Here is a 23133-nt window from a genome sequence, read left to right on the forward strand (position 1 = left end):
ATTCAAACTGATTAAATTCTGTCCTGCTGAGCATTACAGAAAACAAAGATTACATAACATTGTCTAAACATACGCATATCTTTATTTTCACAAGATACTATGGTTTGCCTTATTAAAAGCAAAATATATATTTAGAATGGTTATTTAGAGCAGTCATAATAATAGAACTAAAATTTATTTTAAATGTTACAAGGAAAGATATTAAATACATGCATAACACCAGTAGATTTGATAGTGAATTATCTAAACTCATTGTTTGTTTCCCTTAAAAAATCCTGTTACCTCCTGAGGACAATATTGTTGTCTTGGAAAATGCATGAGTTTTTGATGCATAACATTCTGAGCAAACCAGCTATTTATTGTACCCATACTCATTCTTATCCACACTCCTTTTTCAAGACCATTATTAGTAAATTTTGAGGTTAGAGAGGTACTGACCCAATCAAACATGTACAGAGCTTGGCCTCAGAGTTAATTAAATATGGGTTAATAACATATTATAAGGAAATCATTGTCCTTATTACAGTTATTAGGTAGTTAGTCAAATTATAGCTTCAAAGGAATGCAGAGCATGGAGAACTCAGGACTAAATTATGCATTTGAACCTTAGGCCAGCTTTTACTGTTGAGACAGTTTGCTGCTAAAAGAAATTGTGTGTCATTGAAATTAAATGCCTTTCTGGGGATGGAAGGTTCCATTTTTAAATGAAATTACTGTGTGGTGTAGGGAAATGATTAAAATCTGTATTCCGGGAATGTGGTGGACAAAAAAAAATCAATAACACGCTAGCAAGCCTTTGCTGCTGGATGTGAATCCTGGGAACAAAATAAACTAGTACAAAAATAACAATTAAAAACATATCAGCACATTAATGTATTTAGCATGAGTCTCGTGAGACATCATCTTCACTAATTTTTAGCATACATTTTACTGTGTAATGAGAAGCTTTCTTTTCTCATATCCGTATTAGGCAGCATTTTTGCCCCTTCCCCCCCGTGTTCCTGCATTGCAATCATTGTGCTTGCACTTATTATGTTACAAATGACCGAGGTAAGGCTGACATTCTCATTGCATGCAAAAAGAGCTAGTCTGCCAAGCTTTTTTTTTTTCTCTAATGAAGCAGCTTTGTGAAATCTCCCCATGTGTTAATACTAATGAAGATCCTCCAGCACAATTAAAATCACAGCCAGTGGCTGAAGAGGAACAGAAAACATGGCATCTTTCTACATATGCATATTTCTTTATGCTGAGATCAGCTTTATTTAGAAATAACGTTGATTTTTAAAATGCTTGTAGGTAGCATTTAACAAGGTTAAGGAGCTTGCGTATTCTTCAATTCTGCGAGCGCAATTTTTTTACTAGCTTGTACTGAAATCACTGGAGATTTCCTCCGCTGCACTGTGGTGTAACTTTAAAGCTACAGCGTTAGGGTTTAGGGGGAGCAGTCCCGTGGCTCTAAAGTGTACTTCAACCCTGCCCGAGGCTGGGGCTGTGCCAGGGAGGAGGGCACCACGCCTGCGGTCTGGGAGGCTGGCACCGGGAAACGCAGCTTTTACAAATCACCTGTAAAGGCTGTGGCAGGCGAGGCGAGAACGTTGGTGTTTAGAAGCTGGACTGTGGTTTGGTGTTTGGTTTTTTTTTTTTTAATTTTTGTGTCAATAGCTGGTGAATATGAATACTTCCCCGTAACTTTAATTCCCCCGCCCCTGTTACCCGTTTCGCTTGAATGTAATTTACCTAGTTCGTCTAGAGCATGCAAGTGGAACATTACTTCCACGGGGGATTTCTGCTTTGCTAGGCTCTGTAAAACGTCTCCTCTTTCGAAATGGGTCACTTTTTTCCTTCTGTGGTTTTGGGTTTGGTATTTTTTTTTTCATTTTTTTTTTTCAGTAGATGGCTATTTGTATCACGGATTCTTTGCATTTTTTTTTTTTTACCTGAACTTACATCTGCAGCCCAAGAATTTATTTCGGTGCTTAAGGTGGACAACCCTGTTTCTCCCCCGATCGGTAAAACCCGTCATTAAAAAACCGACGCAAGGCAGCCCCGCAGCCGCCTGGCGTTGTTCGAAACCACGAACCGCGGGCAACTTTCTCCGGACAGAACGGGGCTGCGCGGGGGGCTGCGGGCGCGCAGCTCGTTCCCCCGCTCCTCCTGCGGGCTGGTGGCTCTCTCGTTACCGGGGCCGGGGGGAGGGAGGCGACTCGGCCCCACCGGCCCGCCTGCTCCACTGCCGGCAAGCCGCCTGGCCGGGAGCGCGGAGCGGGGCGGTGACGTCACCGAGGGCTGGCCGAGCCCCGCGAGCCCCGAGGCGGGACCGGCGCGGCCTGGCCGGGGCACGGGGCGGCCGCCGTTGCGCCCCGCCGCGCGCGCTCCCGCGCACCACGCCCCCGCCCTCGCGCGCGCCCGCCGCCCCCTCCCCGAGCTGCGTTAGACCTCGGAGAGCGTTGGGCTGGGGCGGCCCGCCGGCTCCGCACCGCCCGGCCCGCCGCCGCCCGGGACGCAGGCAGCGCTCTGCCGAACTGCGGAGGGTGAGTTGCGGCCGCCGCCCCGGGGGGGGGTTCGCCTCACGGACGGCGAGCTAACGCGTCAGGGCGGCGCGGGGCGCGGGGTGCCCCGCTGGGCGTGCGGGCCCCAGGCGGAGCGCTCCCCCTGCCGCGCGGTATCGCCCCTTTGTTGTGGGTGGGCCGGCCGCGTCTCCGGGCGCCAGCGCGGGTTCTGCCGCGGGGCCCTGCCCGGGGCAGGGCCTGCGGCCGGGGGCGGCGAGGCGCAGGGAAGCGGTCGGGGCGGGACGGGACGGCCCGGCCCTGGTCCCACCGATTTTAAACTTTCCTGGCGGCCGCGAGCCCGTCCCTCGGCCCGGCGGCGCCGGTCACGTCTCCGCTGTCGGCCGCCCGTATCCTCCTGGGCGGCGCAGCGGCTGGCGGGTCCGGCCGCCGGGACGGCTCTTTTGTGTGGCGCGGTGGGCTGCGCGCCGCCCCCGGCCCCGCTCGGCCGGCGCTGCCCCTCGGCTCCGGCCGCCGTCGCTGCGCTCCCTGGCGGGCGGCCCCGGGCAGGCGCGGCCCCACCGGCCCGGTGCTGACTGGCCAGGCGTACCGACCGGCAGCGCGCGGGCGCGGAGCGGCGTGAGGCGCCCGGCGGGGCCGCGCGGAGCGGCGGCGGCGGCGGAGAGGGGGCGGCGGGGAGGGGGCCGCGGCGGCGGGAGCGCGCTCCGCCTCTCCACCCGCGTCTCCCGGGCTCCGCAACGGCAGCGCGGGCGCGCCTGCCTGCGCGGGGTGCGCTGGCGTGGGGCAGGAGCGGGCGCCGAGCCCCTCTGCCTTCATCTTTTGTGCGTGCCGCTTCCTTATAAAGAGAACAAGCAGCTGCAGCCCTGGGCCGAGTTGCTGAAATTCATCCCTTTGTGTATATTACAATATCCTCCATTTTTCTGCCCTCTAAACAACGAGCCTTTCGCCATCTTGGGTAAATTGTTATTCCCAAGTCTGTCCGTCTCTTTTCGGAGGGAATGAGTGGAAATCCCGAAAGTCCTTTTGGATGAGACTCAAAGTTTAGGAAATGTTACAGGGACGGACAGTGACGTCATGTAAAGTTTAAGGGGAATTTTTCCAAGAGCCTGTGCTTTCCCCCGGAATTCCTGATAACAACGTGCTGCAAACGGCGCGTGAAAGAGAAAGGTGCCTAGTTGAGCCTGCACGTTCAGGGAGTGTTAAGACCAACATGCTGCTTTATCTGGCGTCTGGGTTTGTAACAGGTAGGGAAATAATCGTGCTTTTCGGTTATTGCTTCTCCCACCACCCCGCCTTTTTATTTATTTTTTTTTTAAATCCCACCCCCCCCCCTTCGGCCCTTGGTATATAAACGTGATGCTTGCGTAGTTAAAAAACCCCCAACATTCCAAAGTTCTTATGTTAAATAACGAATCATCTGGAGATTTGCATTATTTTTGTTTATGGGAATAGTAATCTGACATGAAGTTTACATGGAACACTCGGTACAGACTCTTCCCTGAGGAATAAACAGTTTCAACTTGGGATAAGGAATGGAAATACACAGTTGTTCCGTTTTTAAGTGACAGATTTGGGGGACCTATTTGGAAGGAACAAATTTATTAAGCTATATTGTTAAAAGGTGCTGCTTGGAAAGTACCTATATGTGTATTACATGCGGTTGGGTTATGTTCCAGATACTGTATAATGTAGGTGGCAAAACGTAGTTACTATGCTAAACACTTTCGAAAAAAATATTTACAAATGTCTTTTACCTCTGGCTACAGGCTTTGTGTCAGCTGTTGTGAAAAGGGAAACAGTAAAAGGTTCTGTTCTGTTAATTCTTAATTGCACTTTTTTAAAAAAAAATCTCGTAAGTTTTTCTGGTCACATGATACGACTTAGAGAAACATGGGGTACTTGATAAGGAGTAACTATTATAGATGAAGTTTTGCTTTTCCATTCTTTTTCCTTTACCTGTCTTACTTGCTGCATATTTACAATCACACTAACGAGAACATGAAACTGCCTGTATTTAATTTGCATTTTCTTTCTCTTCAGGGTTGGGAAAAACATTAACAACCGTTAACATAGATGGTAATAGGGATAGCTGTTAGTATGTCAAGACTTCTTGTTTCTTGTCAGTATTGAATGATGTACCTAAAGCGTTCTTTGGGGTTATGTTGGAACAAATGTCAGAGGCTTACCTTGAGGGGCGTGTGTGTGTATGTTTTGATTTTTTTGTTTTGTTTTGTCTTTAAATGCATTAGAAATTGTGGTTGAACTGAGTATTTATTAGGTGTGTGGATATCAGGTAGAGGAAAATGTGCAAATAGTTGAAAGCATGTACAACAGATGGTTTTAAATTATACATGCAACAAAGGTCTAGAAGATTTGACAGATTATAAATGGTGAGCAACAGAGGGTAAGTGGTTTCAGAAAACGATCTCATACCTATAAAACTATGTACACATTTTTGTCATAATCCTACAAATCAATAAACTACGTAATATTAGGAAAATGGCAGCCAAGGTGATTTTTAAGTGTGTATGGAGGAAGCATTAGGAGTTGCTAAGGGATCTCTTCGATGTTAAAGAAATTTTGTATTTACTTCAAGCAGGGGGTATTTAATCATAGATGGTACCAATTCCTTGCAAGCAGTGGAGTATGTATGTCAGGTTGTGATAAAGTCCTTTGTATGGAGAGTAAAAAATGTTTCTTCAGAGGATCAGGCAGTTTTCCCTTTTCATTACTGACTTAAGTCTGTTCTGAGTAACGCAGAATAAGGTTTTGTGACTGAAGTGTATTGAAAATAAACTAGATTGTGGTACTGGTATTTCACATCCTAATTTTTTTTTTTTTTTTAACTGAACTGGGTTCCTTACCAAGTCAGTGTTGCCACGGAAGGTAATTGTTTTTAAAATTCGTTCTTGTGGAGTATTGTAGGTTGTCAATAACACTGTAAAATTATTTTAATAGTGTTGGGGGAAAGATAATACATACTTTGTAGCTTTTGGTGAGAAAAATCTTCATGAACATGGAATAAGATGCTTTGCATTTTCAAAAGATAAATTAGCAATATTTTTTATATGATGGATGGAATAAGCATTGGTTGACCACTGCGGTATATTTTTGTAATCTTTATACTGACCTTATGATAAGAAGAAAGGGCTGCAAGACTGACTTTTTTTGTCCTTTTGGGAGACACTGAAAACACAGATAAAGTAGTGGAAGTCTTTCTTTTTAGGTCCTGTTGCCCTTTTCTCGTTTTCTTTTTGGTTGCGTGTTTATTGTAATACTGCAGCATAAAGGAGCAGATGTTTTGCAAAACATCCTGATGTGTGGCTTTTTCTTATGGGAGTGCATAACTTCCTTCTGATGCATCAACTTGACAGCTGGTTGATTTGATGGAACTGCTAAGAAGCCATTAGTGGTGTCATTGGATTGAAACAGAACAGTCACTCCCAGCTTGAACTGCAGTTGTTAACGTCTTTGTTGCTACTTCTCTGTTCCTACACAAGATGCGGAATATCACAATTGCAAAGAAAAGGAAGTTTGTGCTCTCTGTCTCCTTTCCCTGAATTAGGGAAAGGAGGCATTAGTACTTGAGTACTTCTAGTGTCATATTATTTTTGTAATGGAATGTTTGAGATCAAGAGATTTTAGCTACTGGGAGGTAGACTTAGCACAACCAAAAATGCAATTTGCTACACGCACCGCCTGACAATAAGAGCATCCCACAGTTCAAATTGCTTCACTGTAATTCTGTCGTTCCCCCCCCGGCCCTAATATAGGTATCTTTAACTAAAACTAAATAGCGGGGTCTTTTTTGGGGTGTGTGTTTGTTTGGTGTAGGTTTTTTAATTTTTTTTTTTTAACCAGCAAACTTTATTGTAATAGAAGATTACACAACAGTGATACTCATTTTTTCATCACTTAAATAATTCAGCCCAATGGAGATTCCCAAAGTCTACCAGTTTCCTCCCAAGTATCATTTGACTTCTGAGTTAATTTTGTTTTACTACAGTACATTCAGTAAGCTATGTCATACCATCAATTAAAATTAGTTTTGATTATAAATTGCCATCAGAAGAAATGCTGACACGTGTGTCAACAGCAGCAGTGGGTTTGTGATTGTTGGGTAGTTTACAACGTCCTGAACGTTGATAAATGTAGTAGTATGTGCTGGTCAACATATTTTAAAGAAATTGGAAGTTTGTGGTGAAGATACCTGAATTTTGAGTTCTGCATAATGTGAAGATTATCTTCCCCACCACATCAAAGAAGAAAAAGAAATGTCCTCTTTGTGATGTGACATTTATGTTTTTAATTTTTTCAGTTATGCTGCTACATTTTTGCTTTAAAACTATTTTACTGTATTCTTTCTCTGTAATGGTAGAATTAAAGTGCATCTTGATTTTGAGTGAGTGGTAGAGGTTTGGAATTCTTCCCTGGTTACTTTTTACTGATCAGGAACAGAAACAAGGATACCGTGTTAGTAAGATTAGAGAAAATGGATCCTCCCCCACCCCAAATATGGCCTGCTTATTTAAAAAAAAAAAAAAAAAGAGGAGGAGGGGGGAGTGAATAAAGCAACAAACCATTGGACAAGGAGTTCCCAGAAGGATTTGTGTAAGGAAAATAGTAGGTTCACATCAATTTTTTTTGTGTGTGTTTCTTAATACTTTTATGAAGGTGAGAATGTATTAGTTTTACTGTTACACAGATGAAGACTCTGATGCATGGAAGGATTTAGTCTTTTACCTACATGGCAAGAAGTTGGTGGTAGGGGTAGAAAGAAAAACTGACTTTAATCTGTTGTGTGTTGTGTAGATGTTGCCTTGAAAACTGAAATGGGTGTTTGTTGTTCTGCAGCGAGTAATGCTACACCAGTAGCTGAGTTCAGTGCATATAGTCATTAAAAGAAATTGGGACCGTGTTTTCACCCAGCCTGTACAGAAGGGCCAAGCAAGATGCAGTACTTTCTGTTACTGTGTTTCATAATTGTACAATTTTAATTTAAAAAAAAAGTAGAACATTTAATTCAATTGACACCAGTGTCATGTATTGGCTGTGCTAAGTTCTTGCTTACTCTTTTATCCCTTTACTGCCCTAAATTTACAGTTGTATAATGTCATAGTCTTGAACTATTCCTTAAAAAAAGAAAATCAAATATAGTTTTTAAAGTCTGATACAGAGGTTCTCTTGAGATTTAAATGGAAATAAAACAAAAACTTAGTAATTTTACAGTATTATTTGGAATTTTGGGTTTTTTTTTTGGGGGGGAAATAAATTGTGATTTATTTTATTGCAATATTAGCATTCACCAGGTGAAAGAAACACCCTCAGAGAATGAGAAAGCCTTACGTTTGTTTCAGCTTTTTAATGTAGAAACAAGGGAAGGAGTATACAGAGTGTTCCTCTGCTTAGTTTAACAGAATTTTATGCATTTGATGAAATTCCTAATACTAGTTTTTGCACTGAAGTGAAGTTTTTTCCAGGTCGGTTAGGAAAACAAATATCAAATTACACATTTTTTTAAAACCTTACGTAGTGACAGATGATTTCTCAGACATAATCTGCAGTAGTATGGACTTACTGACAAGCCCAACACGTCTTTTTGTGTGTGTTTTATTCTTTCAGAAGGATGATGCCTGTTGCCATTAATGTAGAATCTCTCTCTTCGCCTTCCTACTTACATTGAGCAGGGCCTCCTATATGTCTTGTTTTCTGTGTGTAAAGGACATAAGACTCTTTTCACTTGATGTAGGTCAGGCATTGTGAAGAGCTGAATGGGTTAAGCCTTGGTAGTTTGCAATAAGAGATTGCAGAGATTTTTCTAGCCCCTGAGGGAGGAATCTTACAAAACCTTAAAATTCAAACTACTAAAAATGTAAAGGCACCATCTGAAAAATTGGTCTACCTGATAGACTGTTTATATTAGTCATGGTCCCATTGAAATCAATGGGACTACTGAATATGAAGACTTGTCTCGCATAATGTTTGCAGTATAAAACCTTGGAAAAGAAGGTAAGTTTAGAAACAATGCAGTGATAGTCAGTGTCATCTTTTTGGAGCATCACACAGAACTTACTTCTGCTCTGGAATTGTCGGAAGGGATAATGAGGAATTTATATGTTTGGGTAATGGAAAACCCTACTGGTGTCTTCTTGGAAATTACAGGAAGTGTAAGCTAAATTTTCTTCAGAATATTTATTAAATACAGTGATTTAAAGTCACAAATACTCTGCGTAGCTGTTCTTGAGCTTGAATCTCAGTTGTGAGACTGTTGGACAAGAAGCTAAAACTTTAGAAATCTTCCAAGGGAGTTTTTTCCTTCACTTTGAATACATAGCTAACTTTTTTGGATTGTGACCCTATTTATTAATCTATTTTTATTAATTCATGTTTTTCTAACATTGAAAGATTCTTCAATAAGCAATGCATCGCATATTAGAACAGTGGTGTGTGGTATCTAAATATAATCTGCAAGTAAACCCACAACCCCGTCTTCAGCCCTCCGTCTTTTCTTGTACAAAAGAAAACCAGTTTGATGAAAATGGTTGCAGTGGTCAGTCAGTTGCATAGGGACATGATTGTGTGGATTGACCCATTTTCTGTTCCTATACTTCTCCACAAGCATGTACTCATTAATCAAAGACACTGTACTCCTGCTGAGGGCAGAGAGGTTCATCAAATTGGCAGCCAGTTTGGTGTAAAGAACAGCGTACTGAAGCTCTTAACCTGCTAGGACATAATAAATCTAAGGTCTTTGTATGCAAACCCTGGAGGTTAATACTGTATAATTCAATGTCCTGTCTTTGTTTTTATGATTGATGTTTTTAAGTGTTTGAAGCAAGCCTTCAAGCAGGTCAGGGCTGACCATCTGATTGGCTGAAGCAAAAAAGCGTTAGCTTGGCAAGAGGGGCTTTTGTGTATGCTGCTGAGTGTATTTTCAGTCTTTTTTTAGATTTATTTTTTTGGCTGGGAGATCATTGTTATATTGCCTGAGCTGTTACAGGAAAGTTCCAGAGATTGACAACCCCTGCTGTGCTAATGGACTTAGTGCGTAAAACACCGATGGTGGATGGTGTGGTCCTATTTGTTCTGAAGCTATTTGTATCCTTAACAGAATAACATGTAGAACAATCAAAAACTACTGGGATTTCCCTGTAGAAATAGTGCTGGGATTTGGCTTTAAAATGAATTGGTTGCATTTTCATAATTTAAGAACAGCTAGTTACAGCAGGCACATAGTCATTTGCAAGCTATTATAAACCATTCTATTCACACATGGAAGGCTGTGCTTGAGCATTATTTTTTTTTTTAATTGATCTACCTGCATTTGAAATCTGGTCACTGCAGCCACAGATGCCTTTCATTTTAGCTGTGCTTGCATCATAGAGCAGCCTCGGTATTAAATATTTAATTTTAACTAAATACTGAATAAATGATAAACTGTGAACTTAAAAAAAAAACCTGTAAGAAGCGCAGAGACATACATCTTAAATACAATATGTTGTTATGTAAACCAGACTAAAAAAGCAACGTCAGCCAACCTTGGTAGTCCTTTGGTAGCTTTTTTTGTTCTCAGTAAGAAGTCTTTGTTAGATTTAGCCAAGGTTACCTTTCTAAAGCTGTAGTTGCTGAAATTTGTGGTTTTCATGCATTTGATGCCAGTGATTTCGGACGAAAACCCAGAAGTATAATGTGATTACATTGCGCAAAATGATGGTGTAGTAAAACAGTAGTAAGCACAGTCTTGCTATTACATGGAAAAAATAATGGATATATTAGAAATGACGGTACTCTTACATGGACAAGCTTATCTGTTGTCATAATGTGAAAAATACATACTTAGAAATATTGATTAGTAATATGTAAGCGTGTTAGTAAAGTTGATCTTCCCCCTCGTACCCTTTCAGTTTTGCTTTCCAGGTTAGAAATCAAGTGAGGCATTTCCATTAGTTTATGAACTTAGTTTGATAACTTTTCTGTATCTTTGCTTGTCCTAGTAACTGGAATTTGTAAACGGACAACTATACTTTTGACTATAAAACTCATTTTTCTGAACATCCTTATTTCCTTTGGAACATTAAGGAAGGTTCACTACTGTGTTAGAGCCAGTGAGTTAAAAATATCAGGCATACATGCCTGAAAGAGAGTCTAGTTTATCAAGCTCTATCAGTTGATTTAATAAAAGATACTAGCACTCCCTACAGCTGTTGTCTTTTCTAAATAATTACAGCAAATTTAAAAAGTCTAAACTGTAAGAAATGCAAACCTGTGTTTTTCTATTTCAGCTCTGATCATTTTTCATCCTTGGAGTTACCCTTAAGCACCTCACTAGTTCTTACCAGTGTTGATGGAAGAGCTGGATCAGAGAATAGTTGAGAATTCAGCTGTGTGGTTTAGGAGGAAAGTGAGGCAGGAGAGAAGAATGCTCAATAGTTAGGTCATTTGGGGACCCAACTTCTATGACAGCTGTAATGCCAGAAACAAATTCTTTATAGCACGGTTGTAGGAGCTTTCAAGGCTAGGAGAATTGCTCTGGTTTCATTACATGCCTAGTTCTAGTATTAGAAAAAATATGAGTTGCCATTTGGGCTCTTTCAGGGAAATTACCTTAAGTGGGATTCCAAAGAAGCAAATGGATGCTTTTCTTCCCGCCCCCCTCCTTCCCCCCATCCCCCCCCCCGAAACACTGTTTGGGAATAGTCTACTGTAGTCATTAACAATCTGACAACAGCAGACAGTGATTATATTGACATGGTGAAAAAAATTCAGACCATGTTAAAAACTACTGTTCCTGAAGAAAGTCTGAGAAATGGGAAGAAAGTTGAGATCCAAAGTCTTAAAGATGGAAAGATGTAGATTATTGCAAAAAAATCCCAGTAATACATTCCAATAATTCTTTATCTTTTTGAAAATGTAGAGAAGCACTCCAATTTAGCCATACCTTGAATGTGTCTGATAAAGATTTGGAGGATAGGGTTTAAGTGAGTGGGTGGGTGTTTGTACGCATAACAAGGATGTCACAAACTACTGAGTCTTTGGATGGCATACTGGGGGCCTTCCATTTGGCAAGTTTGGGTTTTGTTTTTTTTTTCTTTTTTTCTCTTCTCCTAACTTTCTGATAGCTACCAAATAAAAATAATATTAAAGGGTTTGTATAGTTTACTTGTTACTTAATGCATGTAGGGGTGTTTGGAGAAGTAAATTTTAGAAAAGAGCCTTAAGGAAAGAATATATTCCTAAAATGACAACAAACTGTTACTGAAGATCCTTTATTGTTTGGCATTTAACTGATACTAGCACTAAATTCTTGCAGTTGTCACCTTTTTTTCTTCTCTTGAAGTGCTTTTCAAGCCTTATTTCCCCTCCTTAAGGCTTCAATGTATAGCAAGTTGTCCTCCTTGAACCAAACGTATTTTTGAACAAGAGTGGGAAGTATTGATTCCATAGTTGAGCATTGTCCAGAGGGTTAGTTTTGAAGTAGTTTTTTACGACTGTGTGAAGGAGTGTATTTGTCAAGCAAAGGTATATTCAGAGGGCATGCGGAGAAGGAACTTGCTGTCACTTATTTTAGGGTAAAATTAATGTTAAGTGCACTAGTAAGTGAAGTCAGTTATAAAATGCCCCTTTTTCTCCTGGTATGAGGAAGTAAAAGGAACAGATTATGTGAGGTGATTTCCCTTTTGTTTGTATGTGATAAAGATAGAGGAGCTTGGAATACTTACCTGTTTTTTTGAGAGATGTTTTTCTATGTGTCAAGCTGTTTTTGATTATCATTGAAGTAAATTTATACTCTTTTGACTCTTGCAGATGCCGGAAAATTTTCAGTGTTAACAATTATTGATATTAAGGATGTACAGCATATTGCAAAGTTTTTGTTGATAGAAGTGTTTTATACAGCGTACCATTTAAATATAGCCTACAGTCTTTTTGCAGTCAGGGAAATTAATTTTGTATTTTGCGACATCCATTAATAGTTCAAAGACTTCAGGCATGTGGGGGGGCAATCACTTTTTTTATTTCTTTGCTTCTAAATGCTTAATGTATATAATTATTTTAGTTTTGGTATCTTGTGAAGAGCTTAAAATAAATACACAAGCAATCATCCTGGAATGATCTGTGTCATAGTCGTTGGTAAAGCTGAGCTACTTTTTTTTTTCTTCATACATAGACCTCAACAGAACTGGCCTGTATTCTATTAATTTTGTAAAACTTGGACTGGCAGAAGGGTTTATTATTTAATGTTTGTTGTCCCTGTTGCTTCCAGCAGCATAGGCAACAATATAGGTAATTTGAGTGCTAGAGTAGTTAGGTGATCTGTATAAATCTTTGTTTTCATTATATTATGTTCTTTATATACACAAATCTTGTTTTTCATTTGAGCCGCCCATTACAGTTGTCTGTTTCCATAAATAATTTGAGGGATTCGTAACTCAATAAACAATTTGTAGTTTTCTGCAAAAGTTTGCTTGAATTGGTAAAGAGCTATGTGTGGCCAAGTTTAAAGTCTGGTTCTTTATAATAGTAATTCAGGTGTTTTAAGAAAAAAAATAAATGCTAATTTCTGGGGGAAGACCCCGTGACGGAGAAGGTGATCCAGAAAATAGTAAATCAAAATTCTTGGCCAAAACCAGCGCTGCAAGTTACAATAATGTTGTTTAGTGAGAACTGCTGATTGTACAAAGCAGTGACAAACACTTAAACACACACTTTTTCAGAGGTGTCTCAGAAGAATGTTGAGGTATACAGCGCTTGATGTTCAGAACAGTTGCATTTAGCATGATTAGGATTTAGTCAGTCTGGAGATGCGCAGTGACCTCTGTTTACGTACAGCATTAGACCGATTGTAGATAGTTCTTGTCAGCCTTCTGTCAACAGAATAAAGGAACAGTTCAGAGAGTTACCTGTGTTATTTAGTGATGTTATTTATGAACTCAGAATGTCAAGGGTGGAAACGAAGAGTCCTGTATTGTTTTGGGATGTAGAGTGATCTAGTACTGTGTTGAAAGGTTTCTCTGGCTTTGTAAGGAGGAATAGTTGCTGTATGACCGATTGTCAAATCCTTTTCATTCATATTTTTAATTCTTAAGTTTGTGATGGTTTACTTGGAGAGGAAGAAGTAGGATGACAAGTAAATGACTGGTACTTGTGGGTTGTTTGCCTGTCTTGCTAGCCATGAAAAGACATTCACAGGATCAGTTTTGTCCATTTTCAGGTCAAAACTATTAAGGCCTCAACTGTTTCCCCTGAAAAAAAGGGCATGACGGACCTCTCATTTTGTATTGCTTCAACTTCTTGAAAAGACAGTTATTTCTTTGGCAGTTATGGTGGTGATTGGTGTTGTCTAGCCTTGAGCCTGTTGGCTGTAACCTATTCCACTGCACTATCAGAATAAAAGTTAAGATACTACTTGTTTATTGAACATTCGCAGTAATGTTTATGGACATAAAAATGTGAAACTGACTCAAAAAATGTTGCGTTATGTAGGCAGAGTGGTATCAGATTACTTCATGTTTATGCCCCATTTTGTAAGAAAATTTCACTTCCAGCATGAATTCACCAAATGCTTTATGTATTTTTGATTTACTGAAATTCTGACTTATTTATTAAGTTTTATTCTGAAAAGCAGCAACCACATGCAGATTAAAAGTAAGCTAAGACCTCATCCTAGTTATTGAACAGTGTTTACAAACAATGTACTTCAGATTCATGAGACACATTGATCTCTGCTACCGGGTAGCTTGTCTGTACAATGACATTCAGATTGTTTTGATGGCTTGGCTAAAATGCAGAGAATATATATATGTGTATATATATATATATTTATTTTTTTTTTTTTTCAGTAGGCTGTGATTTGAAAGACCATATAGGGCACAGGCTGAGTTTATCTGTTAACAAGAAAAACCCTTTTATCATGGTGAAAAACCACCATGCTTATGAAAAGATCAACTGAACTGGAAGAGTCTTGGGAAACTTAAGTGGCTGCATGAAATTAATCACTGATGAATTTGAAATAAGGCACATGGGGCAGAGGGAAGCAGGAAGAATAACATGGACTAAACATACACAGTGATGGGTTCTAAATTAATTACCAGCCATCAGGTAGAGAGATTGGAGTCATAATGCATAGTTCTGTTGAAAACATCAGTTCAGCAGCAGTCACAATGCAAGTTTGACAGGTTACTGGGAGACAGGAGAGAGAAAAAACCAGAAAATGTCTAGGACACTATATTAAGTCAGGTCACCCTGTCAAGTAGAATAAAAAGCAAATAAAAGTGAAAGGAAACATCAGTTTTGGAACACTTCCCATATGAGAAAAGAGTATATAGAAGTCTTCACATGGGGCTATGACCAAGTGCTATGAAGTCATGCTTGGAATAATAAAGTAAATAGAAAATTATTTTTTGGCATTTCAGATATGACTGAAATATAATATTGGAACTACAATAACACAGTGGAAGAAAACCCAGTAGCATGCTAACATAAAATACGAAGTAGTGCTTTTCAGTTGCTGCTGGGTTAAACTGTGGAATCATCCTTGGATGACAACACACTTAGAATGGTAAGATATATTAATGGAAGATGTGTTTTATCAGTGGCTTCTGAACATGGTGATTGAAATGCAGTGTTAGGTTTGTTAAGTCTTCATACTTCTGACTTCTGAGAGAAGGATATATACCTTTGTTCTTTCTCAAAATGTTTATTACTTGTGTGGATGAACATCTGTTCTGAAGTAGTTGCTGTTAGGGTTTTTTTGTTAATATTTAATGTTTTGTGTCATTGATAATTTGTGTAGATGGAGTAATAAGGATGCCAAAAATATAACAATTCTTCTAAGATTTAAATGAATATAGAGGTTTCTTCATGTGTTTCTGTGAGGGACTGAAAAGTAACCATCTTTGGTTTGTGTTTATTAACCACAGTTTTTTCAGTCATCACTGATTATCCTGTCCTTCGTTTTTTTTCCTTACTGAGCTCTTTTGGCATTGAGTTTGTTGATGTGCGTTCTGCCATTAACATAATGTAACAGAGAATAATTTTATGTACTGTAACATCAACCTTACAGATTTTTCCCCTATCTGTTTCCTTCCCTGTACTTGTGTGTGTATATTTCATTTTCAGGTATATAATGTGTGATACTTGTAAACTCAATCTTTACCCCACTCCTGCCATTTTTCTTCACCTTCTCTCCATCTCTAGGAAACCATTTATGATGAAGAGGATGGGTTTTTTTCTGCTTCTTGACTAAATTCTCCTAACACCATAGCTGATAAGATGAGCCTCATACGTTTCAAAAATAGTCTGGATCTCAAATATTGTCAAAATTGGAAGGGGAGAGTTGAAGATAGCACATTCCATACCTAGTTCTTAGTCCTAACATATATATTTTCTATGTATAAGAAACAGTCTTGAACTAACTGCATGTTGCAGTGTCACTTTAATATAAGTATGTGTAATCCTTTCTCAGCTAGCTGGAAACATGGCTGGGGGTGGGGTGGGTGGAGGAAGATCATTGTAGGCCTTAACCTATTGTTGTTTTCAGCAGAGTGAAAAACAAACCAGAAATTCTGGGATCAAAGGAGAAGAACATTCAGAAGGAAAAGCTGCCCAGGAAATGGCAGAGTTAAAGAATAATGCATAGAGCAAAGGAATCCCTTGCATTTTGCCGTATTTTACCGGCAGAGACATTATTAAAGTTTGGTCCGATCAGCACCCTCATTCTGTTCTCTCTTGAGACAGCGGGCGGCCAAGTGTAATGACTGGGTAGTACCTACTGAGAATATTTATTTATTTATTCTCTGCAGCTTGTGGCAGTTCAGGGCTAGCTGCTCAGGAAGAAAAAGAGGAAAGAAACCAAGCTATTTCTGTTCTAAAATGAGCTTGGGACAGTCTCATTTATTATGGTGCCAGATATGCAGGGAGCAAATAAATGACAACTGTGTATGTCAGTATATTTGTGTGTCCTTACATAGGAAGGGAGAAGATAGAAGAAGGATTTTGCTGCATGATGAAGAATTTTCATACTGTGCAGATTCTTTTTAAATACTTCAGATTATTACTTCTGTGGTTTTCACAGACTGTTTTTGACTTCTAGTACAGGGCTTCTAATGATGTAATTCATGTTTATTTGCATTTTTGAGTTCAGAGGTAATTTTTTCTTTTTTTCCCCTCTTTTTTATCCTTTCTGTTTGTTTGGTGAAATAGCACTTCTACCCTTAGCTGTTGTTTATCCTTTTTATTTTATTAGTTTTTCATAATACTGTATCAGTTGCCATGGGATCAAAAGCATAACTGGAGAACCAGCAGCCGCAGCTGGACTGTCTTGACCTGGTTTCTCCTTCTCTTCTCTTCAAAAGAGTTGTTTTAGAGAGGGGAGGATAAATACTTAAATTACTCTGGCAACTTGAGCTTTACCTTTTTATGACTTCTCTGATTTGGAAAAAAAAAGCACTTGAGAATGGGGTTTTGTTACGGACTTGAGGAACAGGCCATGAGTAGTCAGATTAATGTGTCAGTAGAAGATAGGACTTGAAGAACTCCTTCATTTTTTGATTGACAAGTGATTTCAGGATTTGATACATAAATATATTGTCTTAAATTGTGTATGTTTCCATTGAATACTGAAAAGGAACAATTTGAACATAGTGCATGTTTTCATAGATGCGTTTTAGTCACTGATTTAGTAAATGTTTAGTAAATGATTTAGTAAAATTTCAGCCATGGACTAAATTCTTATATGCCTCACCTGTTAATCCTAGACTAATTTAATAATTCCTAAAGTCCTGACTACATTGTTCTATTGTAGATTTTTTTTTTAAATTATTTCTCTTGTTTAAGAGGACATTTTGAAGCTATAGACTGAGTCACTTGTGTAGTTGTTATTATATTTGAATATTTCTCTGGTGACTGGAACTGCTGCTTCAGTTTTAGAAAGTTTATTAAAGCTCTGGATAGTGTGTAGGTGTTTGTGTAGTAGCATATATAAACATTTAAATATTTGGACCACAGAATTGCAAAATGCAACGTTTTCAGCGTGTGCATAATGTGTATCATAGCTAAGATGTAACAATTCACATATTAAGGGTAGAAATTAAGGCACATAGTAAAAAAATAACTAGAAAATCCAGTCTACTGTAAACTTTGAATTCTGAATTTGCTTTACAAGTGTTAAAGTCCTCAAGCCATCTGAAACAATGTTGGAGGTGCTGGCATGAAATTTTTCCACAGAAGAGAATTTTGAGCAAGGCTTTGCAGCATGTTGTTAGAACTGTGTTAAAAAGAGGTTTTAATCTTTATGTACAAGCAGCACTTTTTTTTTTTTTCTTGGATGTATTTTAAATATGTTTTTATGAGCTTTCTGAAAAGGTCTTCTGTGTTGACCAGAATTTTACGAATGGAAGTAATGTGAAACTACTGGTGAAACATAAGGTGCATAAATAGGTTAGTTCCTTGGCCAGTACAAGTTCATTCTTTTCATTGGGAAAAAATTATGATAGCAGTGTGGTAAACAACAAAACTGTTACATAAAAAGTACTGATTTCTTGTGAATTATGATCTAAAAAAAAAAAAGGCAACCTCGGCAGGTGTCAACTCAGAGTATGGTGTTGGTATTATTATATTAAAAGGAAATGAAAAATGTCCTGTCCTAAAGATTTCACACAGTATTGTGAGTAAATGGCAGTTAAACTTGAGCTAATGTGTTTGGCTGGAGTAATGAATAAAGATGTTGAAACTACTGCTGTCCTGTGGGGCTTACAGTAGTTGAGGCATAAGAGTTTGCATCTGGTTTAGAGAAGACCTGCTGTAACTTGTACATAAAAAAAGGCTAAAAGAGGCCACCTGCTACATACAGTTCTCAGCTTGTTTACCTTTTGGATCACCCCTGAGAGAAGATTAAAAGCACATCAGAAACTCGTGTAAACATGTTACTTGGTTTTTATCTCTTTTTGAGTATAGCAGGTAACCTATCAGTGCTATCGATGTGAACAACATAGTACTAATAAGCAGAGTATTTGGTGGAGTAATTGCTCTCTGAAATACAGCTTTTAAAAGAATATCTTAGAATTATACTTGGCGATGACATCACTCCAAATAGTGTACAACATTATTTTGTAACACAGAAGCCAGAGTGCATTAATTGCCACAAAAGACTTAACTGTTAGGATTGGCCATTCCATACATGGATATACTGCGTTTAACTTTCATTACAAGAATAAAAGAAATAGCGCTGCTAGGAATTTGAAAGTTTGTATGTTACAGATGGGTAATATTCTAAAGTGTTGAAATACATTTTGCTCAAGTGCAACAAAGCTTTTAGTTTGTTTGCTTTCTTAAGAGGAAGGTTTGTGACTTTGATATAACAATGATATTTTTAGAGGAACTTCTTGGATTGTAGTTACTTACAAGGAAGTGTCTTATTTTGGTTAGGCTAAATTAAACAAGTTCAGCCTGCTCATGAGCTTAAGTTTATCTCCAATTCATATATAGTGTGAAAATGAAGGCCTCCAGTTTGTTGGATATGTTTATTCTCTGAATGGAATGTATCCAGTTGAAGTAAACCTTATCTACTTCAGAGAACTGTTAAGTGAAAATGAGCAGATCCGTGTGCTTATTAATATACTGGGTAAACATTGCTTATAAACCTTGATTCAACAAGAAGGTATGCATTTATTCCCAGATTGTGTTTCACTAAAGTAGATAAACTAGTGAAGGTGCCCATGGGACCTGCCGCTTGTGAGCAGAGAAGGACTGCTGGGGGATGTGGTTGGAGGCCACCCTGGGCACAGTGATCACAAAACCACAGAGAGTGATTCTTGGAGAAGTAAGGAGGGGCCAACAGAACTGCCACCCGGGGCACCCAGAGGGCAGGCTCTGGCCAGAGTCCCTTGGGCAGCAGTCCCGACGGGCCCAGGGCTCCGGGAAGGCTGGGCATCCTCCGGGAAGGAAAGCTGAAAGGCACAGGAACAGGCCTGCACGTCCCTGAGTGCATAAGGATGAGCTGGTGGGGGGAGACGACCAGCCTGGCTGAACAGAGAGCTTTGGCTGCAACTGGGAAAAGGAGAGCTTACAACCTTGGAAAGAAAGGGCAGGCAACTCAGAAGAGCTGCAAGGATGTCATGATGTCACGCAGGGAGAAAATTAGAAGGGCCAAAGCCCAACTAGAACTTAATCTGACTACTGCCACAAAAGACAATAGAAAGTGTTTCTATAAATGCTTTAACAACAAACCGAGGGCGAAGGAGCCTCTCTGTAAATGCATTAGCAACAAATGGAGGGCTAAGGAGTCTCTCCATCCTTTACTGGATGTGGGGGAAACATAGTGACAAAGGACGAGGACAAAGCTGAGGTGCTTCATGCCTTCTTTGCTTCAGCCTTTAACAGTAAGACCAGTTGCTCTCCAGGTACCGAGTCCCCTGTGCTGGAAGACCAGGGCGGGGGTACCGTGAGGCACCCACAGTCCAAGGGCAATGGTCAGCGTAGCAACCTGCTACACCACTGAGACACACCCGAGTCTGTGGGGCCGGATGGATCCACCCAAGGGTGCTGAGGCAGCTGGTGCTGCGCGCCCAAGCTGTTCCCCATCCCTGATCAGCAGCCCTGGCTTGCCGGGGAGGTCCCAGCTGACGGGGGCGGCGGGGTTAGCCAGTGTGCCGCTCATGTACAAGGAGGGCAGGAAGGAGGATCCGGGGAGCTGCAGGCCTGTCGGGCTGACCTGGGTGCCAGGGAAGGTTTATGGAGCAGGTCATCCTGAGTGCCGTCACATGGCACATGCAGGACAGCCAGGTGATCAGGCCCAGCCAGCACGCATTTCTGAAGGCAGGTCCTGCTTGACAAACCCGAGTCCTATGACAAGGTGACCCACTCTAGTGGGTGAGGGAAAGGCTGTGGGTGTTGTTTACATAGGCTTTAATAAAGTCTTCGACACCAGCTGCCACTGCATTCCTCTGGAGAAACTGGCTGTGCATGGCATGGGTGCGCTCTGCGCTGGGTGACAAACTGGCTGACGGCTGAACCCAAAGAGTGGTGGTGGATGGGGTTTACATCCTGCTGGTGCTGGGCACACGTGGTGTTCGCCAGGGCTCAGTGCTGGGGCCGGTGCTGTTCGGTATCTTTATCAGTGATCTGGGTGAGGGGATCGAGTGCAGCCTCAGTAAGTTTTCAGATGACTCTAAGCTGGATGGGACTGCGGATGTGCTGGAGGGCTCTGCAGAGGGGTCTGGGTAGGCTGGACCGATGGGCCGAGGCCAACGGTATGAGATTCACCAGGGCTGTGCGCCAGGTCCTGCATTGGGGTCACACCAACTCCCCACAACACTACAGGCTGGGGGAGGGGGGCTAGAAAGCTGCCTGCCAGGAAAGGACCAGGGGGTGATGGCTGATGGCCGGCTGAACATGAGCCGGCAGCGTGCCCAGTGGCCAACAGCATCCCGGCTTGTGTCAGAAACAGTGTGGCCAGCAGGACCAGGGCAGCGGTGATGGTTCCCCTGTACTCGGCACTGGTGAGGCCCCACCACCTTGAATCCTGGCTTCAGTATTGGGCCAGCCCCCCCGCAAGAAGGACACTGAGGTGCTGGAGCATGTCCAGAGAAAACGGGGCACGAGCCTGATGGGGGGAGCTGGGGGTTCAGCCTGGAGAGGAGGGGGCTCAGGGGGGCCCTGATCGCTCCCTACAGCTCCCTGGAAGGGGGCTGCAGCCAGGGGGGTCGGGGCTCTGCTCCCAGGTAAAAGCGACAGGACCAGAGGGAACGGCCTCAAGTGCACCGGGGCAGGGTCAGACTGGGCACTGGGGAACATTCTTCATGGAAAGGGTGGTCAGGCACTGGGACAGGCTGCCCAGGGGTGGTGGGGTCACGTCCCTGGGGGTATTTAAAAGACGTGTAGCTGTGGTGCTGAGGGACATGGTTTAGTGGTGGGCTTGGCAGTGTTAGATTAATGGTTGAACTCAGTGATCTTAAGGGCCTTTTCCAGCTGAAGTGATCGGTTCTGTGGTTCTGTTAAGGTGCATGTTTCCTTGTCACTTGCATTCCTTCAGTTGGGGCCTGTATCTGCTGGAAAAATATTTAAGCATCACATGTATCTGTAGTGACCCCACTACACAAGTTTACCATTACATTTAGGGCATGTATCATAACTCAGATGCAGTTAAATTAAGTAAATACATATTAATCCTGAATAGATCTAAGTGTGCCTGCATTCATAAATAGGTATTGACCTATTGCCATTTAAAGGAGCTTATCATGTAAAATTGTTTTGTAGAGTCTCAACTTTAATTTAGTTGGTGGCTGGACGCTTTTAATGATTTTCTTAGTAACATTAATGCTATTTTAATACCTTTAGTAATTTGGTTTCTTTTTTCTCTTCAAAACCTAAGTATATATGCTTTTTAAATAAAAATTATTTACCAGATTTCAGCTGTCTTCTCATCTCATTGATACTTTCTTTACTATGAAAAATGTTTTACCCCACTTCCTCTTAATCAAGTAGTCAGAAGAATGTAGGCTGTAAAAAACCTTGGCTGTTTTTCTCTGGAAGATTCCAAGTTTTTGCACTTCTGTTTTTTAAACATAACTACTTTTTCTAGACATAATGGTTAGAGAAAGAAGGGAAGTTTTATGTGGCTGCTGATCCAGTATGATACACTCTTCAATATGGTAGTGTTCTGTACTTAAAAGTTTAGCTTTGGTGCATGTACACTATTCACATCGTGATGATGTGAGGTAACAACTAAAAAGCTGCCTGTGATGTACAAAATGGCATTAGTTAAAATGAAATATGCTTTCGAATACTGATTCTACATAATGCAGGGTTTTGAGTCTCCTTAAATAGTTATTGTCATGGACCCAGAGCCTTGTTAGTGTCGGAGCTGCAGATTAACTTGTATTCACATGCTTGATTATAAACAGAGCTTGAACTCAGTGTTTATGAAATGGTACAAGTAATGTCTGATAAAACTCAACTGCTTCCGTGATGCTTCTGTTACTCTTAATTATGCATATAGAAGGTTACATTATGGCTTGTTCTCTTTTGAGTACCTGTTGTCAACAGATGTAAATCCTACTGTGTCTGTTCACCTGTTTGTCCATGTGCCTGTCTGTTTCATGCAGTACCTCTTGTTTGCTGTTCATTATTTAGTCATATTGAAGCTAGGCTAGACATTCAAGTCTACAGTTTTTTGGGAAAATCAGTCGCTGTATTGAAGAAGATGCACAGATTAGACCTGCCAGTTGAGGAAATGGTAGGCAGTATTAGTATTACTTCACCCCTGCCCCGAGCAGTTTTCAGACTCCTCAGTGTGTGCGCACTGTCCAGCAAGTGTATCTCTGCTGTCATTACTATGCTTGCCAGGTGGGTTGTTGCAGTGGACTTGTGTTTCCCAGAGAAGATCTGGTTTATGGCAGTAGGAAAATGCAAGGATTCATCACAGGAATACTGCTCACAGGAGAATTTTTTTCTGCCATCTCAAAAGTAGCATGTACATAAGGAAACCTGTAGTAAAAAACTCCTGCATGGTACCTTCTTACATGTGTTCAGCGCATAATAGAATGTGGACACTGGATGCTAAAGTTTACTTTTTGATTTAAAATATGTTTTCAGAATAAAATTGGTATGATTTCAATTAGAAAATGTTGGT

The 23133-nt window shown here is 40.8% G+C and overlaps 1 protein-coding gene across 19 annotated transcripts in view; it reads left to right on the forward strand.

The window, feature by feature from the left end:
* Positions 1-2365: 2365 nt before the first annotated feature.
* BAZ2B (bromodomain adjacent to zinc finger domain 2B) overlaps positions 2366-23133 on the forward strand; it is a 156313-nt gene continuing 135545 nt past the window's right edge. For 6 of the 19 annotated variants that reach the window (XM_037396303.1, XM_037396309.1, XM_037396307.1 and 3 more), the window contains exon 1: positions 2371-2531. The gene's annotated coding sequence lies outside the window, so the exon portion shown is untranslated. Of the gene's footprint in view, positions 2532-3364; positions 3752-23133 lie in introns of those variants that run through there. The other 13 variants (XM_037396310.1, XM_037396305.1, XM_037396308.1 and 10 more) reach the window with 6 other exon arrangements.

This window comes from Falco rusticolus, chromosome 8, assembly GCF_015220075.1.
Source record: "Falco rusticolus isolate bFalRus1 chromosome 8, bFalRus1.pri, whole genome shotgun sequence".
In the NCBI taxonomy this organism is placed as follows: Eukaryota; Metazoa; Chordata; class Aves; order Falconiformes; family Falconidae; genus Falco; species Falco rusticolus.